Below are 10,330 nucleotides of genomic sequence, written 5' to 3'. Positions count from 1 at the left end.
TGCGCAAACTCACACGATTACTGTTTGTTATGGGGTTTTTTTTTTCTATGAAGCCGCCAAGTGATATCGTGTTATACTTATAACGGGATTCTAAATCATGGACACTACTTATTAAGCTGTGGGAATGGGTTCCTAATGTGTGGCCACGACTTAATGCGTGGGAACATTATTTTAATGCTTGGCCACATTATTATTATTAAGGTGTGGGAACGGGATCATAATGCATGAACCCTTTCAGTTCGTGTGAAGGAAAACTATAAGTATGGTGTTTTCTGCATGAAATGAATGAAAATTAAGACTTATATACTTTAACATAAAATCTATATACATATTAAGTTTAATTAACTGAAATATTTGAGTACCTTTTAAAAGTTTTATTGTCTTTAATCATCATAAAAAGGACAATACATTTTTGGCATACATTTTTTTTTCTCTGTTTTCCTGTTTTGTTGTAATTTATTTTATTTTTTTTTTATTGTGTACCTTAAATGCCCTCAAATTTTATATGATGTAATTATGTGCGCAGCAAGTTTTGGTCTTTGATCCACTTATATAAATTGTCAAGTAGAAAAGTTAATGATAGTCTACACATGCATATAAAATACAAAAAGCAATAATATATTACATAACTAGCAAATAAATGTCAATGTATGAGGATGTGCTTTTAAGTCTTAGTATAGTAATTGTAATCTACCATTATTTATTTGGTTACTACTAGCTTACTTGCTTACTAAATAATTGGCGATAGTGTGGGTATAGTCTGTTTTTAAATGTATCTAGCTAAATATTATGATTTAAATTAAAGCTATAATAACTAAATGTAAGTACATAGTATATTATTTGTTTTTCATTCAAGACACACATGATTGTAATACCCGGTTTAGCCAGTAGATGCCGCCAAAACACAACAGTTTATTTAAGCCATTGCCGCCTCCTGTTTGAGGGCTGCTCCACAACCACAATATATACACTATATATACACTATAAATACACTTAGCACTTTATTAGAAGCAGTACTTTATAAAAAAAAAAAAACTATACTGCCATGTATTATAGGGCCTTCTTCTGTCTCAATTTCTCGTGGCATGATTTTCACAAGATTTTTGCAGCATGAAATTCCTGAAGATTTCTCAGTTGCAGCTGGGAATCTTCAGGACCGCAACATCCCAAAAGAGTTCTATAGGATTCAAATCCATATTCTGACCCAAATCCAGATTTAACTCAATGCATTTGGGTTTAAAAGTCTTGCGTTATGACTTATTGCAGCTTGGTGCATTATCCCAGTGGATGCAGCCACTAGACGATGGTGAGACTGTTGGAACTGTGGGATGCGAGGGACGCACGTGGTCTTCAACATCACTCAAACAGGTCACGACATTCAAGTGTTTTATTGATTGGTATTAACAGGCTCACAATGTGCCCAGCAAACATTCCCCACACCATTACACCATATCCACCAGCCTGGACTCAAGATGTTGGGTCCAGATTCAGAACGTACCGTCTGTGTGCCTCAGCAGAAACTGATACGGTTTGGTTAAGTGCAACCACAGGTAGTCTGCTGCTGTTTTAGCCTATCCATATTAATTTTGGGCATTAATGCAATTTATGTTTAGATGTTCACCAGAGATTTACTTATTTACTGTAATCTTTCTTCAAGATCAACCCAGTCTGTCCAGTCTCTGTTGATCTCTCACTAAAAAAACTAAGTTTGTTCAATGAGGCATTGTGTTTGTACTGGAATCCCCAGGATACTAAGGCTACGTTCACATTACCAGGATGAAGTGACTTAAATCTGATTTTTTGCTCAATTCTGTCGTGATTTGATCAGCCATGGTTTTATGTTTTTTGGATACAAGCCGGGTTAGCACCCGAACATCCCTTTCAGACAGCTTCCTCTTACAACGTCCACAGTTAATCCTGTTGGATGTGGTTGGTGCTTCTTGGTGGTATGCTGATGTTACCCTGGATACCTTGGCTCTTGATGCATCACAAATACTTGCTGTCTTGGTCACAGATGCTTCAGCAAGACGTGCACCAACAATTTGTCCTCTTTTGAACTCTGGTATGTCTCCCATAATGTTGTGTACATTGCAGTATTTAGAGCAGAACTGTGCTCTTACCCTGATAACTGAACCTTCACACTCTTACTGGTGCATTAAGGTGCAATTAGTGAAGATTGGCCACCAGGCTGCTCCAATTTAGCCATGAATGTATACTTTTGATTAAAAAAATTACTTAAATGCACTTTTCTTTTACAAGGCTATCATTTCCCCATATTTTCTTTGGACATTTTTTTAACTGGGAAAGTGCCTTTTTTTAACTTTTATCAGTAGTGTACGTTACTCCACAAGTTTCCCAGAATGCAGAACACAGTAGCAGGGATAGCATCCTGCTAAAACTCTGAGGGGGGAAGGAGAGGCCGTCCATCAGCGCATCAGCCGAAGCACCGCTACTACAAAGTGCTCGCTACTATCATAATAGTAACCAGGCCTTAATCAAAACATTTACCCAGGAAAGAGAAACACAAACAGCTCGTGCAGGCAGGCCCAGACAGATCACACAGACAGCAGAGAGAGAGAGAGACAGACAGACAGACAGACAGACAGACAGACAGAGAGAGAGAGAGAGGCCCTTTGAGGAGAAGTCATGCAGAGAAAGGCCGAGATCACCGAGGTTGACGGAGCCCCTCAGGCACGAGGAGTGTGTTACCTGGTGAAAAGCACAATAGAGATATGGATGTTTGGTTTCTTTTCACTCTACGTGTCTGAGAGACTTCTGCCCCTAATGCACCTCTTCTGGAGCTCTTAGGTGCAGAAATGTGGCCTACATTTGTTTCTGTCGTTCCCTATTATGTGCAGTGGAGTGGTGTATTATTAGATCATGATGTGTGTGCGGGCGCATGCGTGTGTGAAATAAAACATACAGTGCAAGAGTTCAGAGCAGCGTTCTTAAAACTCATTGGATTAATCTGAATAGCAAATCTCACTTTAATATTTATTTAGTTTTGAAAGACCTGAACCTAAAAATGAACTGATTTAATGTTGCGCTGATTTCATGTGAGAAATATTCTACTCCAAACTTCAAATCAAAGAAAAAAAGTCTGGCACAAAAAATAACCCAAAAAACATTTACATCTTAAATTTGACCAACATTGACCTTCATTTGATTGCAGACGGTATGAACTCAAAATATTTCATGTTTTCTCTGGTGATGCGCCCATTCCTGTATTTCATGCGTGTAACACTCAACACGGGCTGTATTATAAAACGTTACATAATTAAGTTATAAAAAAAACATATACATCTTATATTTGACCAACATTGACCTTGACTGCAGATGTTATGAACTCAAAATATTTCATGTTTTGTCTGGTGATGCACCCAACGCTAGGGCATTTACCAATATGTAATGTTACCATTCCTTCTTCTCATAACAATCAAAAGACATGATTTTGTTTGCATTGTCTTGTGAAAAATGCATGCACATCAGCATGTGTTTTTCTGGGATCTTGATACACTTTTTAGCATTAATGCTGCATCACCAGGGCCTTTTAAGGCGTTTGGGAGCACCAATCAAAAATTCACAAAAAAGTTGCACTTACTGTTTTAGTTTGTTACTAGTAAATACTGTCAGGCAAGTAGGTAGCTTAACTAGCTAACATAAACATTACCCATATATTGTGTTGCTAGCTTACCTGCTGCTAAATCACAAGACAAACAGGCCTAATTTATCCAGTGTAAATGATTAATATCCTTTTTCCTCCTATCGCTTCATGTTTGCTGAAGGTTCATATTTTGCCGGCTGCAGGAATGATGAACCTGGTTGTCTGGCTGCTGGTAGTAACTAGTGGGAGCGCCCCCTTGAGGATTGGGGACAGTGTCGCTGGACTTATTGTATATCATTGCTGTCCCATGAAGAACATTCTCCAAATCTCCAAAACAGCAACTTTACAGGAGAGAGAAAAAACCTTGTAAACCTTCAATGGAAGTCAATGGACAAAAATGGAGAAGTGTTTTTTTTTTATATAGGACAGTGACGATATATGGATAGAAACAGGGACAGACAGACAGTAAGAGAAAACACAGAAAAAGGCAGACAGACAAAATGCACAAAGAGAGAGAGAGAGAAGTGAGAAAGAGATAATGAAGATCTGCGTTCCCTTTGTTTTATGCAATTTATATGCAGTAAGTGAATTGGTGCAGCTCTGTACATATGAGTGAGAAAGTGTGCGCGAGTGCACTAGAGTGGGAATAACCCTGTCTGTGACTGTGTGTGTGTATAGTTTTAATTGCATTCCCAAACTCTCTCCTCTCTCTCTGCCGTCTGCTCGAGCGCCTCTCTGGTCTCGGTGCTCTGGCGGAGGTTCAGCTCTATGACTGGTGTTTTTTGAATCACCCTGAAACGGAGAAAAGAGTTTGATAGCATTCCCATTTCATTCCCTGCATGCTTAAGTGTCTGGACAGAGAATTCATCATCTGCGCGAGGGTTTTTGAAGTCAAGATGGAATACATATTGGAAACTTTGTATTCATCAAGGCCCTCGGTCACTGCTCTGCGCAGGTGATCAAAGAATTCCTCGTCTCGTTGCCGTTCGCTCAGAGCTCCTGAAACTTTCCCCTCCGTAAAACCGGACCGCTGCATAAATACGCTAATTGGAAATTGACGCGCTAAAAGCCGATGCGTGACTTCACAGCTGCTTTACCAAAAAAACAACAATCCCACGCATCAGACGGAGAACAACACTGGAAACAATCTGAGCTCATTCTCTGCAGACATGATGTAAAGTGATCTGCAACACAAATGATCATTATCATAAATAGCTGTGCTCAAATCAAAGAGATACGCTTGCTCAATAGACTGCAGAGATGCTGAGTGACGTTGGGCAGGAATATAAAGCGCAGACAGAAATAGAAAGGTTGGAAATGCCACGTAGTTTTGGATTCGGATCGGTTCTGCTCTTTTAAACCTGAGAAATTGTCCAAAGCATTATGTGACATGAGGAGGCGGCCAGGACACGCAGCCCCGGTCGGTCCCAGCTGGCACTTGTTGGACTGATTATATATACAATTTAAACTGTCTTCTTGCAACAAATCATTTTAGTCTCCACACATCAGCTAAAGTTGCATAGTCTTGTGCTCTTTATAGCATTCATTGGATTCATGTGGACATCAGTCAGCGTATTTTTTTTTTAATCTTTTACAAATTTGCTAAGAGGAACCCATGTTTAGGCCTAAATAGGATAAAGATAATAAATTAAACGATTAAAGGAAAGTGAGGACCAAGATAAAAACTGTAGGGCTCAAGAAAAGGTTCTAAAACTGAGTTATTTTCTTCTACAGCAGACAACCAGTGAGGATGGGCTGTGCATCCCATAATAATTCTGTGTGCCCCTATACAACCAACATTCTGCAAACATCCCTCATGCTCATATTTTAATGACACATGACATCATAAAGATGACTTATACGAGCGATACAACATGCAAATACCTGCACATAGTTGTCAGCACCCATAGCAGCATTTGGTGAGTGCTTTGAAGTCATTGTGCGTGCCTGGGTGTATATAGATGATATAATAATAATAATAATAACAATAAAACCCATTGTTGTTACTTGTCAACCTATTTGTGTTCTTTAGCTCTTGAGAAATTGATAACAGGCTATATATATATATATATATATATATCATTCTTGTCATGTTTTTTTTCTTTGTTTGGTTTGTTAGTAAAAGGTATTGTTATGTATATTGAGACTGACATGCCAGAAGTCACGGGATGGCAGTCAATTGATGAAAGGATACTTTGGGGAACAACTTGATAAGTTGTGAGGTGTTATCTCATGGGAGAAGTTGAAAACTGGCTAGTGTGCTCCTGGCAAAGTTCTGTAAAGTGAAATTATGAGTTTGAGTGAGGCTTTAAAGCGGGTTTTATATAGATATAGATATGAAATTTCAATCCACAGTGTCAAAAGTACCAGTCTTTTGACTGGTGCTGTATGGATGTCACATTCACTATTTAACAATAGGTTAAAATAATTGAGATTTTAAATGCTTCCTTTTTAGTTTGACCGTTGTTGTCTTTTGTCTTTAGCCGTTAAAATGAATCATTAAAATGAATCTCTGAATCATTGTGTTTTTTATGCTGCTGCTGTAGTGAAGGATTTTGTGCTTTGACAGAATAATTAGCCACTAATCTGTTTGGATTTAGTTCTTCTTAACTGTGTGTTGGTTTGTGGATCATCATTATGCTGCACATGCTGAACTCCTGTACTAATAATATGCTTTAGATTTACAGTAACTAAGGCAGCGTTCACATTACAAACCACAGTAAACAGCTGCTCTGAAGTTCATGTTTAGGTCCAGGAGGTGAAAAAAGGACAGGTGGTTTGCTTTTGCTGTTTTTGCAGCTATAGCTGCACAGCTGCACCAAGAGATGCAGTGTGGGTATGAGAGAGAAGCACGTAGTGCTAATGCTAATGCTAATGTGTAAAAGCTAAAAGGCACATGAATTCTACATGATTCGATTGTTCACATTTATGTCACACGTCCATGAATCGGATACGTATCTGATTTAGAACCACATATGAAAGTGACTCAAATCTGATTTGAAAAAATCGAATTTGGCACGTTCACACAGCCATGAAAAAATCTGATCTAAGCCTCATTGATTAAAAAAGTCGGATTTGAGTCACTTCAGCCTGGTAATGTGAACGTAGAGAAGATTAAACAGCAACCAACTTTTTTTTATCAAATAAAACAAATTGAACCAATAAAATGATCAAAATATTCATCAAAACCGTTTAAATATTTTTCCTATTATTTAAAACTAAGAACTTGGTTTATTTTAACCACATCAGAGTGAATTTAATGGAGTTCAACCACACAAACCTCTACATGTGGTGCCAGTTCAGTTATACACCGCTTGTTATTGTATCAACCATCTGCCATATATCATAAACATTATATCATATATCATAAACATTACAGTCATGTTAGTGATGGATGTTGGATTCCGCAGACTCTTTGTAGTTGACAGGTTTAAAGGTCTGCAGTAACATGCTGTGTAAAATGTAAATAAATGTACAAAATTAAATAAAATAAAAATCAGAATGCAATGATTTGCAAAAACTTCACAGGCCCACATTTCACAAAAAAAACAAAAAAACATTTGACATATTCTCGTCCTGTCCCTTGTCCGTCACCTTGTTTCCTGTTACTTCTGTGTGTGTATAAATAGTCCCTTTGTTTCGGCGTCCCTGGTCGGTTATTGTGTGTATTCTACATCTGTGCACTATAAGGCGCACTTAAAATCCTTACATTTTCCCCAAAATCATCAGTACTTTCCCCAGCTTCCCCATTTCAAGGGAAACAAAGCGACACCCTTGTTCCTTACTAGTGTCACTTAAATACTAGTGTCCGGTGTGCTTTATAATACAGTGTGCCTTATAGCCCGTAAAAATACTTTACCTTTTGTATGAATGTTATTTGCATATATATATATATATATATATATATATATATATATATATATATATATATATATATGATGTTTTAATGCACAGAAAAACACACAAACTGCCCAGAAACAAGCAGGAAAATGAAATGTTCATTTTCACAGGTGCTTAAACCTTTGCACATTTCTGTATGTACCCTGAGAACCCCCCCCCACAAACCCACACAGCATATAATGAGCTGCGCGGTTACGTCTACAACATCTACAAACAAGTTCTGAGACTAAGCAAACATGCTGAAATTTGTTAGTATACCCCTCTCCCGCTTATCTCCAAATGTTTGCATGTGTTGTTTTGCTTTACAGTAATGATCTCTGGCAGGTCTAATTGAAAACAGGGAGACGGGGGGAGGAAATGGTGTTTCTGTGGAAAGTTTTTTGCACTTTTTGAGATCTAAACCGAAACCGTCTCATCTCACTGTCCTTCTGGAAAGCTGCTGCTGCTGCTGCTGCTGCTTTGAGGACACATCTGAACAGAAGTGGGGGTAAAGGGTGAAGGGTGAGGGGGTGCGCAGGGTTGGAAGGTGGTGGCAACGTAAAAAAAAACTAAAAGAAGTGAGGATCTGTTTTTTTGCACCCAGTCTCTGCTCATATTCACACTCAACAGCAGAATAAACAACGACAGGGCGGGGAGAAATTACAGACACCTCATCCAGCATGTGTGAAAATAAATCTGCTCCATGGGTGGAGTGTGTCTTCGACAATCATGGAAATTTCAAGCGGGCCGTGCCACGACGCGAGGCGAACGCGCACAGTAATAAAGGCAGTTAAACGAGTGCTGTGCAAGTCAGAGGTTGCGTGAGCTCCCTGGTATTTCGTGGAGTTACTGGAAATGCTGCTGCTGAACATGGTGACTGCTCTCACTGGCTGCAGCTTTAATACAAGTCCCAGCAGCATCAAGTCTGGGACAGGTGCATTCAATTAGCTCAAAGTTCGGCAATGCTAAGAGTCCACTCTGCTAGAGCGTCACCTGCTAGAAACAATGCTTGAAACCAGCACTGTGTAGCTCCTTTTATCCTAAAACCATTGCGAAGCTCCATTAACCTGTAATAGGGAGAACAGTGTCACATTCATTTGCCACTCTAGACTTGTGCACTGCTAACTATGTGGTATATAACTTTGTAGAAGTAGGCAGAACACTCCCTAATTCATATTTGTGTTAAACTCAATAATAATACTCTTCCATGACAGCCCAGTTCTGTGTTTTCCTCAGCTTGTCCAGAAATGCATGTGTACAGGGTGGCTCCTAGCACAAGTGTAAGAGGAGCCCAGGAGCAAGAAATCCCAATTCTCACATAATGTTCTCTGCAGATTGTGAATCTCTGAAGATATTGGATAGTTTCAAAGAAAAAGATGGTTTGCGGAAGAACACAGCCTCTCGTCCAATCAGAATACTCAGTTTTAAATAACCATTGTACAGATATTAAAAGAGACTCAACCGTTTAAAGGTCTCATTCCATTGTTTTTTTCGTCATGAGAGCTGTTTTTTGTGAAAAAAAGTGTTCCTGTGTTTCTACTTAGCCCTGCTTTAGTTCACAGAATTAGTGGTCTCTGAAGAAAGACAAGTTTTTTGGCTCTTGCTCTTGTGGATTTAGCGGAAGGAGACCTTTAAATTAAAAAGAGATACAGAAACAATGAGATAGATAAATCACAGGAAAAAAAAACTCAGTATTCTGGTAAGCAAGCTGGTTAAAGAACATGGAGACCAGCACACAGTATATTGCAACCAGTATAGTCAAGCTTGGTCTTACTAATTGATTAGCCTGGTTGGGTTGATGTAGACCAGGTAAATCATCAATACCTAATCTGCTCAACCATCTACACAAACTTGAGCTGGTCATGCTCTTGCTTTCTCATCATTTTTTCCAAGTATTTTCATTAATCAATGCCATTATTTTTCTAAATATTAGGTTTATCTACAGTTCATGCCTCCAGTCTCTGCAGGGGATCAAAGCCGTGCCCTCTTTAATGGCGTTCACACTTGTCAGAGACCTTTGTGTCACAGATGGAAACACTGATTGGGCCTAAACTTTGCGAACTGTCTGCTAGAAGCTGAAAACACCAGCTGGAAAATATGACCTAAAAATAGCGTATGGTGTGCTGAGAGACGGGGACACTGGGCTGCAGAACAAAAGGAGAAATCCGCTCGTTTACTGTGGTTTCATCGCGCCCTGATCAGGTTTCCATAAATACACCGGCAGTGCTCAGGATGACGCTCTGTTGACTGAGACACTCATCGGGCTGCACTGGTGAGCTGCGTCGCTTTGTTTTCCACTCTTACTCTAACAGACTTCCTTTTCTTTCACGGGATTGGCTGGTTGAAGTTTATTTTCAGAGCTGGGATTGGTTAGAAGTTCATACTGACAAGCATTCTGTTGAATTTGTAGCCAATCGTAGCGCAGGAAGCTGAGATACTATGGAATATGTGTGTAAGGTAAAACTCTAAACATGCTGAGAAAGTGTGGTATGTATGGTTTTTGAGAAAAACGAGGAGACAGCTGGAAATCTGGTTGTACTGCAGGTTTGCGGCCTGTTTGTGCTTCATTGTCTGTCAGTCTGCGTCGGTCTCGTGCTTCTGCCTTTACCTGTGTTTGGTTTCGTTCCCCACCATTTCTTTTCCACAACACTGCAGCCACTGAAAGGCCTGAGTGAAGCACCATCACTCACCAAGCACAGTGGCAGTGGACGCCAGCAAGGAAATAACACTTAGCTTTTCTGAATGGGTGCTGTTTTCAAGACATTTTAAGAATGAAAGCTAATAGTTGCTTAAGAAAACATGACCACATCCACCCAACAAATACCAGTACTGTTCATTTTTCTATAT

The 10,330-nt window shown here is 39.3% G+C and overlaps 1 long non-coding RNA gene across 1 annotated transcript in view; it reads left to right on the top strand.

Moving 5' to 3' along the window:
• LOC125804806 (uncharacterized) overlaps positions 1 to 10,330 on the top strand; it is a 296,742-nt gene that overhangs the window by 215,974 nt on the left and 70,438 nt on the right. The window lies entirely within an intron of this gene.

Source organism: Astyanax mexicanus, chromosome 10 (genome assembly GCF_023375975.1).
Source record: "Astyanax mexicanus isolate ESR-SI-001 chromosome 10, AstMex3_surface, whole genome shotgun sequence".
NCBI classification, from domain to species: Eukaryota; Metazoa; Chordata; class Actinopteri; order Characiformes; family Acestrorhamphidae; genus Astyanax; species Astyanax mexicanus.
Note: the sequence above shows the minus strand (reverse complement) of the source record. Positions and strands in the feature narration are given on the sequence as shown.